General features: G+C 38.5%; 1 protein-coding gene across 1 annotated transcript in view; it reads right to left on the minus strand.

Annotated features, from left to right (window-relative positions):
* The window catches only part of LOC128743802 (ejaculatory bulb-specific protein 3-like), a 32207-nt gene extending 23448 nt beyond the window's left edge, over positions 1 to 8759 (minus strand). Inside the window, exon 1 of the mRNA XM_053840469.1 lies at positions 8653 to 8759. The gene's annotated coding sequence lies outside the window, so the exon portion shown is untranslated. The remainder of the gene's footprint in view (positions 1 to 8652) is intronic.
* Positions 8760 to 18265: the final 9506 nt, after the last annotated feature.

An 18265-nucleotide genomic window follows, 5' to 3' on the forward strand; every position in this document is an offset into this window, starting at 1 on the left:
CACGCCTCGAAGGGACTCGAGAATGTCTCCGATATGCACACGAAACACATCACTCGATCCAATGTAGCTCTGATCAGTCGCAACAGTTTATCCAGAAACCCGTGTTCATACATGCCATTGCTGGTGTTGATCGACTGTATCGTATGCTGCTTTGAAATTAAGTTGTGATGTGTGGCGGCGTTGTATTCCCGAAATTTCTGCATGATACGTCGGATAGTAAAACTTTGATTTGATATCGCGCGAGCTCACATGATGAAACCCTACGAAACCTTGTGTTATCGAAGACAACCGGCGCGGTGTAACCGAATCTGAGAGAGTATCTTGTATTTAAGCGGAATTTACTAGTGTTATGCCACGATAGTTGTAGCAATCGAACTGATCGCTCTTATTGTAGATGGGACAAATCCATCAATTTCTGTGATAGCTTAGCTTCTTCTCCTCCCAAATCTTGGAAATAACCCAGTTAGAGCCGTTGCCCGCATTTCTCGACCAAGTTTACAAAGCTCTGGTATACAGTACTTACCGGCGGCTTTGCCGGTCTTCAGCAGCCCGATTTCTCGTTTGATTTCTTGGAGATCAGATTTAGGGACGGTACTATCATTCATGGGCACTTCTGGTTAACTTCAGTTCCGTTTCTGTAATTTTACCACTTAGATGTTCATCGAAGAACTGCTTTCACCTGTTGACCACCTCGCACCCATTTGTGATCAGTTTCCCTGATGTCAAGTCATGCCACAGTTGGTTCACCTTCTCGTGAAACTTGCACGTGTCATTGGGCGGAATAGTCGTTCTAATTCTTCACAGTCTGTGTTATCCTTCTGGCGCTTTTTAGTCCTCAGAGTTGTGGTCAACTGGTTCCTTGCTCGTCGCTATTTGGCCATATTCTATCTAGTGGCACCGAACTGATAATTTTTCCAAACCATTTTTCCTATTCACCGCTTGGCATTCCCCATCAAATCAATCATTTCGTAAATTCCGGGGTTCTTCAATTAACGCCAAGAGACATTCTGTCACAACCACCTACGAGAGTTAAAGCGCCTAACTCTTTGGATGAAGGCAGTCCCTTTTCCAGTATCCACGCGCAGTTTTCGGCAGATTGCGGGCTATTGAGCTGCCTGATGTTTAGCCGAGGAGGATGGTTTTGACGTGACCTGAGCGCACAAATATACTGCACTGAGAATATGATTTAGTATTTAAAAAAATATTTGTAAAACTGTATTTGTAGCTGATAAAAGAAGTTCATATCCCTTAAATCATTTGTAGTCCTGTTTTCTATCGCAAATGTTGTTATTACAAATGGTTCGTATGTGGTTCGAGAATACATTCGTAGCATATTTTGCACCAGAACGCATTTGATGCACGGTTATTGTTTGGAATCGTTATCGACTAGATCGGGCTATGAAGATTGTATAGAACAGAAAATATATTTGCGACTTTATGAAATTATGACTAGCTTAACGTGCAGTCGTCGTGGATCTGTGGTTTATGTGGGAATAAGGTGCTTTGGATCATCAGGCCTCGGGAAGCTGCAGAGTTTATAGATCATTCGCCATTGTCGTTCGTGTTGATGTACGGCCTATGGGACCCTATTACCGGTCTACACATTTCTTCCCTACGGATGTGGGCGTTCAAGTGCCCGATCATCATCTTAATGACCCGTGGGGAACAGCTGTCGTAGGCCTGCAGCCGCGCGTGGAACACTTCATTGTCACCGTTGGGTTTTCGTTCGTGCGGATAGTGCACGTTGATGATGTTGTAATTGAAGAAATGGTTTTTATTCTCAGACACATCCTCTCATTTTCCATGGCCTTTGCACTGCGAGAGGCTTAAAAATAGAGTTTGCAGAATTCAAGCTGTTCGAGCAGCACTCAGTCGCCACTTAGGAAATTCAGTGATCTGCAGTTCCAAGCACCGAATTTCTGGATCGATGGGTCGAGGTACCATGTTTTTTAATGCATTCACCTGCTCCAGACCAAACGTTGTCGTGAGCCGCTGGTGCCTGGTGCTGGTGCGAGCCTAACCTGGTGTACAACCGTTCACTTTGCTTACGGAGTTGGTTACCAGATTTCCGATAGTTAGTTCATATTCTGGCTAAGATAGTTCATATTCTGGCTAGTATCACGAAGAGATAGGTATAGAAGTTGTTGGATAAGAGGTTGGAGTCCGCTGCGGGATCTATTTTATTCCGTAGGCTCACGAGGCATTCACCAATCTGTCTACTGCAATACTTGTTGCAATTCTGTTAGACAGAGTCAGGCAGGCTTGTTATTTCCTCACTCATTGTACAAAAAGGGTAACTTTTTTTCGACACAATGAGCAGAACTCCTGTCCGAAATGAGAAATAAATCCACACAAGGAGAAACATACTAAACATAAAGAGAAAAACTGACGCGAAGAAAAACTTCTTTTTGCGCACTTTAAATGAGAAACTTTTGGTTTCGCTCTCAGTCCACTCGGTAGGTACAGCAGTAAGCGTGAAAATGAAACAACCGGTGCGCGTACAGAAACTATAGACTCTGAGACGTCAAGGCAATCAAAAGCCGTTAAATTTTGAATCTTAGCGGAGAATTACTTTTGTTTATAATGGGACTTTCCTGTAAGTGCACGTCAAGAAGCAAGCTATTTTGATGGTGTGACAAATGTGGAAGAGGTGCCAGCCCGAAGATAGGTGAAGTTGGCCGGAAAGGATGGCATCGGAACGGAGCTTATGGGCCCAGAATAACTAGCCACTTGTCTGTATCGACTGATTGCAAGAATTTGGGATACAGAACGTCTACCGAAGAAGTGGAAGCATAGGGTTATCTACTCGATATACAAGAAAGGTGACAAGGTAGACTGTGAATTATTGTCGATCACCGTTCTCAATGCCGTTCGTTAAAGAGCTATAAAAAATTATGTTCGAGAATGGCTTTCTCAAGAAGATGATCAGACTAGTCAAATCTACGATCTAACAAATCGTGCTTATCCATTGATTGACGTCGATAAGTTCGAGGTAGTTGATCAGTTTTTCTTCCTAAAACCTCCCAAGTAACAATATTAGTTTTTTGATAATCTTTATACTATTGTTACGACCATATTCTTAAATCTTCTTTTAAGTCTCGTAAACATGAAAGGCTATAACAAATCAATGAAAAGCCTTACTTAAAACCAAAGAGGACCATGCTACAGGATAGAGTTAGAACCAAACTTTAAAATCATCTACATACTTCTAAGTTTTACAGCACAATATCCTATCGTAGTTTTAAGGCGGTCATTGCGATTTTAATGAGAGCCGTATTCAAAAGCAAGAATTTGAGTTTTACTGTGTTCTTTTAGCGGTTTTAATGACCAAATTTATAAAATTGATGAAAACTTCTTCATGATAACTGCTATAAAACCATGTTAATGCCTAGTGCCCTCTCTTCAGATGGTTTTTAGAGCAATTTTTGGAATAACAATAATGCTTCTGTAGACCAAGTTATATGTAGCCTCTGTATTTTACAGGAGGTTTTTACAAACTTTTTAAGAGTAGTATTAAGCGTGAGTAGTTTTATTACGCTCCGCTGGAAGCAGTTATAATGTGAATTGGATTTGTTGTTGCTTAACAGCAGCTGTCAGAAACTGATGCAGCTCTTCGATTTATTTAACAAAGCTATGAAACATAAAGTACCAACCAGCCTAAATCAGCCAGCCTGCTTTGTTAACTTGAAAGTATGTGGCCGTACAAAGGAAAGTTCTAGACTTACTGTCAAATAAAAAAGAGTTCAGTTTGAGTAAACTGAAAATTTTCAACATCTTCCGTAATTACACATCATAAACGCATTAAATTTTATCGTAAATATTGGGATGATAGGATGATAAAATGAACGCGCCTTCAAAATAGTACACTTTAAGGAAGCCAGTTTTTAAAAACAAAATAGATGAATCCGATTAGTCTTTTCCAATTACTAGCAAAACCATTCTAGTTCCATTGTGTAACATAGAAAGGCATTGCTAATGTTTTTATCTCGGTAATTTTTGCTTTATCCTCATGAAATAGCTTGAATTGTTGTTTTAGAGTCAAGAAAAATTCCAAAATGTCAACATGGCCCAGCAAAAATACAGGGTTTCCTTGATAAACACTATTTACTCTTCATAACAGCAGGAAAAAATCTATTTGGTCAGAGAATTACCACTTCAAAAACATAACAAAACTAACAGATTTGTTGCGGTTTGACAGCAACCACAATAAGATTAGAGCGGTTTAATGAAAGATGTTGTATATAGCCAGCAGCTTTTATAGTGGTTGTAGAAACAACCGCAATAAAACTTTTGTTCTTTTTTCTGAATCTTCCAGACTGCAGTTGGTTCACACGGTTCAAAATAGCTTTATGCAATCCCTCAAAGCAATTTTGCGCTTCATAAAAGTATTTGCATAGTTCGGTTTTATAAACAGTTTTATAATAAATATAAGATGGATTTTCGGCAAAAATACTGTTAAACCAGTTAACTAAGCAACGTCTCTCGTCAAACTTCCCTTAGTACTCCCATGAGAAGGCATAGCAATAAACGTCTCAATACAAGCTTAATCTCATTGTGGTTGCTTGTCAAGCCGCAACAAATCTATCAGTTTTAAAGTGCTCTTGAAAAGGTAATACCCTTACCAAGCATATTTTTTGCAGTTGTTAAGAAGAGTGTATAGAGATTATCACCGAAAACCTATTTTTTAGGCTAGGCTAGATTTGAAGATTAGGTTAGATTTGAAACAAAAATGCTAGCTATTGCATCAATGCAGAGAGAGCAGCAAAAATGAAGTTGATATCGATGTGTTTTCGTGTTGCAGAATGCAGCCGATGCAGTTTGGTTATTACGATTACCTAATCGAATTTATTTGCGTTGTTTAAACAACAACAGGCTAGTTAAACATATTTAGCATAGTTTCATGCCTTATAGTTTTGGAGAGCGGAACGAAAAGCTATATCAGTTTATGGTGGCTGCTGTCAAGTATCGAAAAATCCAGTTGACTTTATTGCTGCTTTCAGTCAGTGTAATAAAGCTACTTGCACTTAACATTACTCTTATAGAGTTCGAAAAAAATCCTGTAGAATATAGAGGCTACATCCAAATCGGTTTAAAGCAGCATTATAGTTTGCCTGAAAATTGTTTTAAAATTTTTCTGAAGAGCACTAGTCATTAAAATGGTTTTACAGATGTTATTAGGCAGATGCTTTTTATTTGGCCATAAAAACCGTTCAAAGAATACAATAAAAATCAAATTGCTGCTTTGAAATATATAGTTCTCATTCAAGTCGAAACAACCGCTATAAAACTACGATAGGATATTGTGCAGTAAAACTTAGATATCTGTAGATGATTTTAAAGCTTGGTTCCAACTCTCTCCTCTATCGTTGCCCTCTCTGGTTCTAAGTAAGGCTTTTCGTTGATTTGTTATTACTTTTCATGTTTACGAGCTTTAAAAGAAGATTTAAGAGTATGGTCGTAAAAACAGCATTGAGATTATCAAAAAGCTAATATTGCTGCTTGGGATAAACTAATAATAGCTTTAACATTGACTCAAACTGATAACCAAAAGGCTAAGAGTCTTTTAATACGTATTTAGGACATAGTTGAATCCTTTGTTGAGGGGCTTCATTTGGTTTTAATGAATGAGTTTTATTTGACACTCATATATCCCTATCAAACTTAATTGTACTTTATTCGCCATTATAGCCTATTGAAAGAGTTTTAAAAGGTCGTCCCAAACCATTTCAGGATATTTTGAAGATAAATTTATTTAATGCAGTATGTTGCTTTATAAAAACAAATTAGCTTCAGTACTACCACCATAAAACTCTTATAAAATATGCCTACGGCTTTATAGCACAGAAATTGTTACTTGGGCTGTAACCGTAAACCTTTAAGGCTGTTTACTCTGTGGAAGTCATGCTTACTAGGGGTTTCACACGCATTAATAAATACATTTTAAGTTGTTACGGTAAACCAACTCGTCATTTTTCCTCGTAACAATTAACATATAGGTATCTACAGTAAGCCAGTCATCGCCAGTATGTTCGAATCTCGGCTGGGAGAGGCTGTTAGAGTCAATAGGATTGTAGCAACTGGCCCTGAAATTGTCTTGTACTCTAACAGCTGGCTGCGAAGTCTGTCGTTTAAAAAAACAGAAGGTCAAGTTTCGCTAACGGAATATAGCACCTGAGCTTTGCTTTATCTACAGTAATGTTCCGATTTTATCAGCTCCCGATTTTGTCTACCCCCGATTTTATCAGCCTATAATTTTTTTTAACTTTTGTGCTTTTAAACATGATTTATAAAACTTTTCAGCCTGCTTGAAACTATTATAATTCTCTGGATAGAGTTTTTGAATAAAATGATACTTTCTTGCGAGTAATTCGGGGTTAAAATTAGAGCATTTTTATAGTAAAAGTTCTATAGTTCCTAGACAAGCAAAGATAGAGGCATGCTATATTCAGCAATGTTGTTTATTTTTACTATTTGTACAACTTTGTAAAACAGGTAAAAGTCATACAACAACTACCAAAACAGCTAAAATAGAAAAACTGATTTTAACGATTTTTCATTTATGAGATTTTTCTCTCTTTCCTGAAGAGATAGAAGGTTACTGTCTTCAGCAAAGTTTCTTGTAATAATATGCTGTAAAACTTTACAGAACACATCAATGTGTTATTTTGAAACTGAAGAAAAATAAGTTTTTTATTGCACTTTTAGGGGGATTAATCAAAATTTGAATTCCGCTGGACGATAGAACTTTTAATTTTTAGAAACTCTTCCAAAGGTTCCTTAAACCTAAAACTAAGTTTTCCCGCTCAAAGTTAATGCGCACCAAAAAAGGTTCTGAACCAGTGAGCTGTGCCCGGTTCATTGAGCTTTCGGTTGAACAATTGAGGGTTAAAATTTAATTTTTAGTAAAAGTCTTCAATATCTTAAGTCACAAGGTCTTACGTCTCGAATTTTGAAAAAAAAAAAAAAATTTTTTCCTGATTTTGTCAGTTTGCCCATTTTGTCAGCCCAAAATTCAACATGAGGCTGCAAAAATCGGAACATTACTGTAATAACTGTTCGCGCGAGATTTCGTACGGATCAAATAGGTTGATAGCACATAATCTTCGGTGTCGGTAAACTTATTTCTGTTTTTTTCTTATAACGATATTTCCAATTTCCACTATCTGTTTTGCGATGGGCACGTAACCAAGGACGTCTCCAATGCATACGAAAACTCGAATAACTCATCGTTCCACCTACCAGAGAATCCAGATCAATTCCTCCCCACTAACAACAATTCCTTCCTGTGACACTTGTGGAAGATGCAGGATGGATTCCTCGGTCTCTAGTAGCAGCAAGTGTCGGACCAACATTCCTTTCCCTCTCAAATTGACCTGCATTGGACGTGACCAGCTTTGCTATTGATTATCACAAAGAAGTGGATCACCTGAAACTGCATACTGAGAATGGTCTGCTACACCCAAGTATCTTTCTGATGGGTCTTTGTGCAATTTCAGCTGATCATTTGAGAATAGTATTATTTTTAAGGAAAATATGCAGGTGCGCAGAATCAGATGCGTTTAGGGTAATCAAGTTAAATATATATTAAAGTTTTACTATTTGTACTTAGAGACTTCTTGCATGTAACCAAAATATTTCATCCGAATAGAAAACTGAGTGCAAGGATTGAAATGATTAAACTCCCTCTTTAATTTAGAAATCTACCCATTATGTGTTGTGCTAATATCAAAAGAGCAATGAGCACATTAACCTTGCACACTATGTGCCATATCATTAACCTTCAGTAGACCTAAATGTACCTACATAAATTAGTAGTGAGGTTAATGTTGATAACAAGCAATTTTCCGTCTGTACAAAGTGTAAATTGAAATCGTTCCACCGGCGAGCTACTCTTGTTAATCCATTTTATTGCACTTAAATGAACATACAAGCAAGCCCATTTGGTAGCGCTGCTCAATCACGAACTCCGGTTTCTTCCTCGACTAGGAACCGATCTAAAAAGCATAAACCTTATCCGCTTGCATAACGACGCAACTGCCGCTGTTTAAAATGGCCCTGTCAGACCTAAATACAGAAGCAACACTCCACCTATGGTAGTCAGTCACTCAGTCAGTCACAGTGCCCGCGCGGCTTATTACCGATTTCGCAGAGCTTTCAATGCTACCAGCTAACCAGGGAGGTATTAAATTATGAAATCCATTAAACTTCATTATATCACCGCACACCGCCGGTCGGCAGAGGAGGCTTTCGAAACCACAGCCCATTTGTAGACTTCCACCTACCGACACCGACCGACCGAGCGATAAACACTGATTCGGAGCGGCACCGCACAAACCACAAGCAAGCATCAAATCGGCTAAAAGTGTCACATGCGTATTTCTCAAAGTACAGTGCCACACACAAACACGTTTCACCTACCAGATCAGAGAAGGATTATTTCTTCTAAGCACCCTTGCACAATTCTAATCGATCCAGTTCCAGTTCTAAAGGAGGCTAGTAAAAGTAGTTTCACTTTCGCTTGTATGCCAATGAGGCTGACCCACAAACCGGCAAAACATTACCTCCGGCGGCAAGGTTTGGCAATGTTTCTCATTTCAAATGCAATTTACACCGGTTTTTGCTTTTCTCTCTCCTGTTCGGGGACTCACTCACCTTCGTTCGGTCTCACTAACTGGACTCGTCTCGTCACGATAAGGATCTTTTCGCGTCAAGAATTAAAACTCACAACGTCTACACGCGGCTACCGCCAGTCACTAACTCACTCACTTTCTGCGCTAGAAAAGCTCTAAACTACTACTAATCGAGCCGCTCGGTCGACTTATACGTTTTATAGCTGCCACCACTCTGCTTCCTTTTACCCGCTGGCAACGCGGTCTGTATAGTAAAGCAACACACACCGAGCGGGACCACCGTGAATCACACCGACCGATCGGTGTGCCTCAGGTTGTATCGGATCCGGGGACTATAGGCGGCAACAGGTCCGATGTGTGTGACAGTGTGACCAGCTGTTTACTTCAGCTACTCCTCCTTCTTCTTCTCGTCTTGTTAACCGACGAAAAGTTTTAATTGTGGTTAAGCTGAAACGTTGTTTGATTGTCTTGGCGATACCAAATCGGGTTCCATCCATGCGTTTGTTTTGTTGATGCAACATGTTCTAGCATTCGGAATATTTATGCACGCTGTGCATCTGACAGAGGGAGCGAGATTGGGATTTACCAAATGTTGAGTTATACACTGGCTGTGGGAGCTTTTGTTAGTGTTTATAAATGCACCAATGCTACTTAAACTGCGGTATTGGATGAAGTGACTTCTACAATGTTAAGCTACGAACCTGGATTTTTTTCCATTTTTTCGGAATACCTAATGTTATCTGATGTCAGATAAGAAATGTCAGATGATATCTGAAAAGAAATGTCAGATCTAAGATCCAAGACTAAACAAATCTGTTTCAAATTTATCGTTTATCATTTCGTCCCATAAACATTAGATTATACATTGAAAGATCCACACAAAAAACTATGAATTACTTTACCCAAAGCCTGCATCTTAATTAGAAATTATATCTGTCATAATGTTATCTCAAAATTATTATCAACTACTAGACACCAACCTGTGTTTTTCCTGTCGATGAGGTCATTCAAATGCATAAACATTGAAATTTCATTAGCTCTAATGCCTGTCGAGGTGAAATTGATGCTGCACATTCCAGTGCCTTCACAAAGGATCGAAGCTAGGCATAGAGCATAAATTGTCATATACACTCTGCAATATACTTAATCATAACATAACGGCATAACAATGCATAACATATGACATATTCTCATTCAAATCTCCAGTTTACCAAAGCTATGTGTTTACCAACAGTCTATGGTTGTGCGATTGAATCTCGCAAGTCTATTCTCTATTTAATTGAAAAACGATGTTCCGGCTCCATCTCGTCGTGACTATTTTACTCCTCTAGTCTCAATTAAATGTAGCGTTAAAAGGCTAATTTTAGACTTACTCTTTGCTTCTGTTCATTCGCCAGCCAGCCGTTTTATTAGCCAGTCTTATCACGTGTTCGACTACGTCTAGCCTCAGCCGAAGGTCGTTTCAGCAGGTAAACGAAACCGTGACTTGATAACACTGCACTGACTCACCCGGCTCCGAGTGAGGATATGTTGACAGGTCAAACGCCAAAGTCGGTGACCTGAATTGTTTCGTTTGTTGTTTTGGGCGATTCCAAAGTTCCGGTTAGTTGGGAAAGAGTAACATACTGATTTCGATTGACTGACTGACAACACTCTGAAACCGGTTAAGTCACCAAATAAAAAACAACGAAACGAATAGTAAATAATGAAGTTGATCGTTACTCAACAACTTAACATATTTTTTTTGGTCTGTCAATTTATTCTTTATTTACAACCCATTAGAAGCTGACGTATCAGTATATTTCAGAGTAATCTATGCCAATATCAATCAAGCTGAAGCACTACACATCATAGCTAAGGAAATAATTGAACTACAATGCAACTCCATGTCAAACAAAATCTACTTCAAAATCTGAATCTCGACGAATTCATTGAAACCAGCTTACTATCGATAAATTTATAGAAAACTAAATATTTATTCGGAACATAGATTTTAGGGTCAATTTTAAAAATATCCCTTAAAAATGAACGCTGGTTTCACCACTAGCAAAAACAAATCTCGACCTTGTTCTCCTCTATTTTCCCCATTTCAACAATATGCTACTCCAGCAGACTTATTTTTCTTTGATACAAAGAAAGTGTCGTGCTATGCTGCGAGGCGAATGATATGGCGCAAAACAAATCGTTATGCCGGTTGTCTTCCGCTTTGAAGTCGATTTCCCAAGTGCACAGAATGAAAGCCTACCTTGTCTGTCGGAGGCTCACGTTCACGCTCTTCTTGCATTGCGCCGAATGCAATGGAGCAGTCACACCTTTATCTCACATCACATCTCACTCTCTCCCGTTCACTCTGCCGATAGATGTTGCTCAATTAAAATTATTGTATATTATGAATTGATCGAACATTATCCTTGTCACAAAAACGCTTATTCCTAAGGTTCTTTCACTTTGGATTTTGAACTTGAATGTGCGGTACCGTCTCGGTTTTGTTGATATTTCCAATTCTCGGGTCACCAAAACAGCGATTATTGCAATAAACACGCCGCGCCGTCACTCAAATGAATCAAATGATAAAGCAAGTCGCAAATCATAATATACTGGTTTGAAAATATTGCAATAAGTATCAATAACGCAGTTAAGCCAAAGTCTAGTTAACTTATTAGAGGAATAATTTATTACAATGCTAATTGTTTACAAATTCTGCATGACAACTGAAATTAATTGCACCTAGGTTATCATATAAAAGCGTTACGCCAATAATTAGAAATGAATAAATCCGAGCGCCTTTGGTTATGCAAAAGCGACCGTCATTTGGAAAAGTCTTGCATCGAATGTGACAAATTGCATCGAATATTGCGTGTAACTAGTAGCGTACCATGATTACTTGCCAATGCACAGTGGTCTAATGGTAGAACAATAATCAATAAATCAAGAGAATGCACAATGTACAAAAACGAGCTCGTAATCCCAAGAATTAAAAGCTGCTGGTTTGAAATCTTGCAAGATGCCTATTCCTATGTAAAAGTACAAGGGTCCATGCCTAGTGGCACGGGCGCAGGTTTGAAGTAGGATTACGAATATAGAGTAATTCGTCTCCCAATGCCAAAGCCAGTGATTTTTGTACGAATTTCATATACAGTCAAATTTCGTTAATTGCACTAAGGTTATCGGTAAGGTTATCGCCGATTTTGAGAAAAACTTTGCTTAATCGGGCTGATCTAATAAAGTCAATCGATGACATGAACATCAATTGAACTGTTGCCTATCACAGCACAGCCCAAAATGAAAGTTTTTGTGAAAATCGGTGATAAGCTTAGCCCAATTAACGAAATAGTTTCCCCAGTTGCGCAGTAACGGAAGGTTTACTCGCGCTGTTGTTTTTTGTACAACGCCTGTGAACCACTGACTTTATCTCGGGAATCCAGCAATAAATAAAATTACTGTTTTCAGTAAGGTTGATCCGCAGACAAAAATCTCTCAAATGGTGGAAAAAGTTCCATAAGTTTTTCACCAAGTGACATTAGTATTCGAGTGAATATATAGGCATCCTATCGGAGTTGGCGCGAGTAACGAAAGGTAAAGGATTGAGTTCTTACATGTGAGAAATTCATAATTTCAAATCTTCAGCTAATATAAATGGTGGACCTGAAAAGGTCCGTTTGTTAATCTCGAATTATCAAATTTCTGACTCGAGGTGTCCATTGTCTACTTTCGTCCATCAGATAGGTTATTGGTGTGTGGATTAATGGTGGGAATACTGTTTATCGGACAAACGCTACTGGTAGGATCTGTAATCAAGATAGACTTTTATGTTTATGATGTTATGAGTCGCAAGCTAGCTGCTTGCCGATGTGTCTCCAACGAAAGCCGGTGACCGACTGATGACGTGCACCGTAAGACAAAGGCAAACAATGTTTCAAATACAACCTTTAAAATTATGCCACGGATGTGACTCGAAAACTGGCCTAAAGCCGCTGACCGAATGACGTGACGATCTGACGATTCGGTTTGTTGACGTCTCATTTGGTGAATTTGGAAGTCTTCGTTGCCTTATCCGGAGAAGCAGCAACAGCTGTAGCTCAATAATTTTCGATCGGATTCTATAGGGCGTAAATTAAATACAATCATAAGGAAGATTAACCCATAGCTCATCTCGTATACCTAAAAATAAAAAATAAGAAAACTTATCCAATTTAATTCTACTATGTGTATTTTATTCAATGACAGATACGTATTTCCTTTATATTTTCTGCGTAACGTTTCAGGCTAGTACGCTTCACCTATCGTCAGACGCCTAAAATAATTCGTTTATTGGTCAACTTTACAATATTCAATAACTACTATACAATTTTCATTAATATAAACTTCACATCACAAAAACATTGCTTACATTTCCAATTTAATTATTTTCTTCCCAACATCACTGACGCTGAGATCCACTCGCACGTTGATGAATGATCATCGCCTGCTTGTCATTTTCATACTGTCGTAGCTTATTGACTAGTCCGTTGTACATTGCGTTGAACGTTCCGCATTCACGCTGTAGGTTGACCGTTTTTTCTTCACCCATTTATATCTTGATATGGAACATCTCCGCGGTTTCTCTGCTCTCTTGGCTCTCGATTCGCTCCAGTACGCGTGTGTTAGCGAAATCAAAGATGTGTCCGGTTTCACATGTGTGCTGCGATAGTCCAGATTTTTCTTCTCCTTTCCTCGCGTCATTCTTGTGTTCAGCCGGAATATTGTAAAGTTGACCAATAAACGAATTATTTTAGGCGTCTGACGATAGGTGAAGCGTACTAGCCTGAAACGTTACGCAGAAAAGGAAAAGAGTCTTTTTTTTCACCGAGAAGAATCAACGACACATGTTATTAGATACGTATTTCGCCTACGACTTGCAGGCTTCCTCAGTGTCTGTTTTCGGACTCTGAGGTCTCTTTTCGACACTGAGGAAGCCTGCAAGTCGTAGGCGAAATACGTATCTGTCATTGAATAAAATACACATAGTAGAATTAAATCGGATAAGTTTTCTTATTTTTTATTTTTAGGTTTCGTATTCTACTAAGACGCTCCAAAAACTTCAGTCATCTCGTATATATTTCTGTCATCCGTGCTAGGGAAGCACTGACGTGGGAAGGCAAAAAATGCAAATAATGAAATATTAAATATTCGTCTCATATTTTCTCAATTATTAAACGTCTGTTAGGGAAACATGTAATTTACTGTATTGTAATGGATTTTTTGAAAAATTTCCAATCGATTGATACCAATATCTATAGAATCTATTGACGGATGACTGAGTTATAAGCGTGCAAACTATAACCACTTTTCGTTACATGTTCCCTTTTCGTTTTTAAGTGCACCCCAATATAGAAATCAAAGAAGTAGTCCTACTTCAAAAAACGCAGGAAATCGATTGGTGATGGTTTCATCCTGCGCAGACTTCGGAAAGTGGTCCATTTTGCCCTATTACCTCCAAAAATCATGAAAAGGGCTAATTAAACAGTATAAAAACTTATTTGCCGCCAGTGAAATGAACTCAAATAGCTTCCAAATATTGTCAAAACATCAGAAGATTTAAATCCCATCCATTCCATACTGTGGGAAATGCAAAAATAGTCCATTTTGCTCAATTCACCCCCATATACATAGACAACCTAATTAAGCGAAAAACCAACTCAAAGGCAAACTATACTGTCTAATTAGCCTTTATCATGGTTTTTGGGGATAATGAGGTAAAATGGACCACTTCTCGAAGTCTGCGCAGGATGAAACCATCACCAATCGATTTCCTGCGTTTTTTACATAGGAATAGGTATCTAGCAAGATTCCAAACCAGCGGCTTCTAATTCTTGGGATTACGAGCTCGTTTTTGCCCATTGTGGAATGGGTTAAACCATAAATCAATAGGAATTGGTTCAATATAATTTATATGACTTGACAATGTTCCTACCAGGTTTATCATTTTTCGTATTCGCCACTTATCCAATACTTCGCTGCATCGCATCGTATGGAGTAATTTCTGATGTCGATGGAAAAAAATAAAAAAAGATAATTCAATGAAACAAATTTTTCTCAAATCCTAGGTTTATTAGGCCTCCTATAAAAATACTTCGATCGATCGAATTAGGACTTTAGGAGACATCATCCATCGACCGTATAACTTTTATCTTCAGCTGGTTCATCTCGTCTAGTGATCTCTTAGCATGATGGGCCAAGGCCACATCCTTTGCGCAATACTTCTCGACGAAGATGGCTTTCGGTAGGTACTTCGTACTGTACCTTCGTGGTCACCTTGCTCTCAGTCTTCATCCCAGTGTAGTAGTTCTCCTCCATGCATATACGTGTCAGGTTTAAGTATCCTCCCACCTTTTTTCCATGCGTTGTTCTCATGTTGTTTCAATAACCAGTCTTCCTAGAGGCTTATCGATTCTTTCACGGGGATGCTTAGGAATAAGGCCGTAACATCGAAAGAGACCATTATGTCGTCTTTTGCTAGTTCTCCCGATGTTTTAGATGCTCGACGAATTCTGGTGTTCTGCTGACAGAACGGAACTCGATTACCAACCACTTAGCAATCTTTTCCGTGGGTGATCTGTGTGCCGTAATTATTTCCCGTATTTTCGTTCCTGGTTTGTGTATTTTGGGTTGTTCTTTAATTTTAGGTAAGGTAGGGTTTGCTGTCCGTAGTTTTCCGATACAGTCTCCTAGTGCTAGTTGGCATTCTTTAATTGTGCGGTTAACTCGTTTAACTATTTCGGATAGTGGGTCGGTTCTTTGGTGTCTGTATGGGCCGTTGTTGATTTTTTCTAGCATCTGTTTATCGTAGTCCTCCTTGTCCGTTATAACCACCTTGTTTCCTTTGTCTGCCTTCACGTAGTACTTATAATAGTTTTTCTTTCAGTTCCTTGATGATGAGGACTTCAGATTCCGGAAAGTTTTCATTTTATTTAATTTCAGGTATCTACTTCTGTCCAATCGAGTTTCAATGTTCGAAGATCTCGTGTTAGTAATGGCTCCGTTTCAACAAGAATTACTCAAATGGTTTTTTATATTGTTTAATAAACATACAAAATGCTTCCTAATGAGCTTTGAATAACACGCTCTAACAATTTTTACTAGAAAGACTAACAGCGACTATAATAGAGCAAAAATTAAATTGGCTGTTGAATTTTGACTTCAAACTTCCTTTCAAAACAGATACTGATGACGCCAGTGCATATCTGGCAAAGCAAAGCCTAGGTGCTGCATTCCCGTCTATGAAACCTAACCTTCTGTTTATATTCGACAGACTTCGAAGCCAGTGATTAAGTACAAGACAAGTGCGGGGCTAGTGTAACGATCCTGTTGAATGTCCAACAGCCTCTCTCAGCTGAGATTCGAACCTATGACGACTGGAATATTAGTCCAGTGTCGTACCTCGAGGCCCTTTGGGAAGCATTTCTGACAGAATATTAAATTTTAGATTAGATGTGATTCTTTATTCCGGGGGCTTACAGCCTACGGCTGGATCGCCACTTTAAGAATAATAAATACATAGTAGAATCTAATAGAAAGAATCTTCTTCTATTAAAAATACAGAAAAAATATTCCTCAGAATAATCAAGCCGTTTGAAACTGTTCCAATCGTTAAACTGATTACTAACTTCACAGGTGGCTCAATTAGAGCTCTAAACATATAAACAATTTTCGACCGTTTCCGGCGTGGCCACCAGAAGTACTTCTGTATAGATTAATTTGTTTTCTTGCTGCCAAAGACAACCCCCAATCCATAATCACTCGAACAAAATAATAGCTCTTAGGGATATAACGCCTCACTCTAAAATCTTGATATCTTGGGACTTGATACGTGACTAATTCCCAATCATGGTTTCGTTGCACTGCAATACATTACCTAATCAAACGAAAAAGTCCACTCATTGTGATGACTTTTCAAAACACTGTGTTAATCTCATATCTTCAATTAACATTATCAGCAACTGCTGTTATCAACGTGGGAAGCACTTTACTCGCGTTACTCATTCGATTAAATTTATCGGGAAGAACCTTTCGAATTTTGTGAATGAACAACAGCTGATTCGAAAAATCTAGCTCTTGTTTTGTGGCACTATAAAAATCAATTCGTTTTGGCAGTAAGCTCAAACCAATTATTACAATCAATCTGTTCAGTCGCGCAACTCAAATCAACCTATTTACAAGCATGAAGTTCACTGTCACTGCAGTCGTTATTGCGTTCGCTCTGTTGGGCACTGCTTTCGCCGATCCAATTTCCATCAGCAACAACAATGTCGGTGACATTGTTTATGCGGGAGTCAACGTGGAGGCAAACATCGACACCAAAATCGAAACCAATCTGATAAACATCCTGGTCGCTATCCTAACGTACATCGGTGAACTGCCCGCCCTACCGGAAGGTTCCGAACCGGGAACGGAGGTCGGGGAGACGTATACCGCCGGATCACCACCGCTGAATTTGTTAACCGCCCTTGGAGAGGTTCGAGATATAGTTTCGCAACCGAACAAAACTAAGGAGGAGCGAGAGGAGCTGCTCCGGGAGAAGGTTCAACAGTGGGTGAAACTGCTGTAGGACGGTTTCTGTTCATCAAATTCGTTGAGATAATATATGATTCGCGCAAAAACTGTACCTGAATAAAACTACTTAGTAATTGATTGTAAAATATGTTTGTTTTTAGTGTATTTTTCTTTAGATTCTTGAATTCATCTAATTTTGACGTTGTTTATTTCAACAGTATACTAAGAACTGTGTTATTGCGACCACAAATAATTTATATTTATTCTGACTTAAACTTAACCAATAGACAGCCATTTAATTATCATTATTACTTACCCACCGGTTACCCAGGCTTGGATATACTGGAGCACGTGTCCCATCTGCTCTTAAAAAATTAATATAAAACAAATAAATTTCTGTGACTAAGAAGTACGCAGTAATAATTTAACCTGCCCTTACGATAAGCAAATTTACGTAACTACGTAATATTAGCTTCATGTCCAATATTAAATTATATTTGAACTTTAGTTGCAAGCCTGATTTATGCTTAATATTAAGTTCAAATTCATTTCTTATTTCATGCCCAGTTTCAGCACTGATTTCAAGTCTAATTTTAGGTCTAGTTTTAAGTTCTATTCCAGCAAAGGTAGAGGTAGTCCGTCTCCTGCTGCTTCTGGCAGGCTTGGCATACACTTTTCGCTTTGATTTTGCTCTTTTGATTACTGCATCTCAGCCAAGCAAAATTTGAAAAAGTGATAGTGTTTATAAAACTCATTTTCAATTTATGTAATACGTCTGAATTGATGCAATACGTCTCAAGGATGCGGAATACCTACTGCTTATTCTCAACATACTGCTCATTCTAATGAAATGAATTCACTATTGCTAATTAGGTTAACCTGAAAACAACGATTCGAGCGAATCACTTGCGTTAATGTTCGTGTTGCTCTTTACATTCATTCATTCTCGATAATAGTGAATGAAATCAAATGTGAATCATTCATTCATCTTGAGCTGCCGACAGCGGCAAATAAAATTACAATAAACGTAAACATTACTCCGAAGTTTTCATTAATTTTCTTCAGCTAGGTTTTGGTTGATTTTAAAAACCAGGCGGTTTAGA

The sequence above is a fragment of the Sabethes cyaneus genome, chromosome 3, assembly GCF_943734655.1.
Source record: "Sabethes cyaneus chromosome 3, idSabCyanKW18_F2, whole genome shotgun sequence".
In the NCBI taxonomy this organism is placed as follows: Eukaryota; Metazoa; Arthropoda; class Insecta; order Diptera; family Culicidae; genus Sabethes; species Sabethes cyaneus.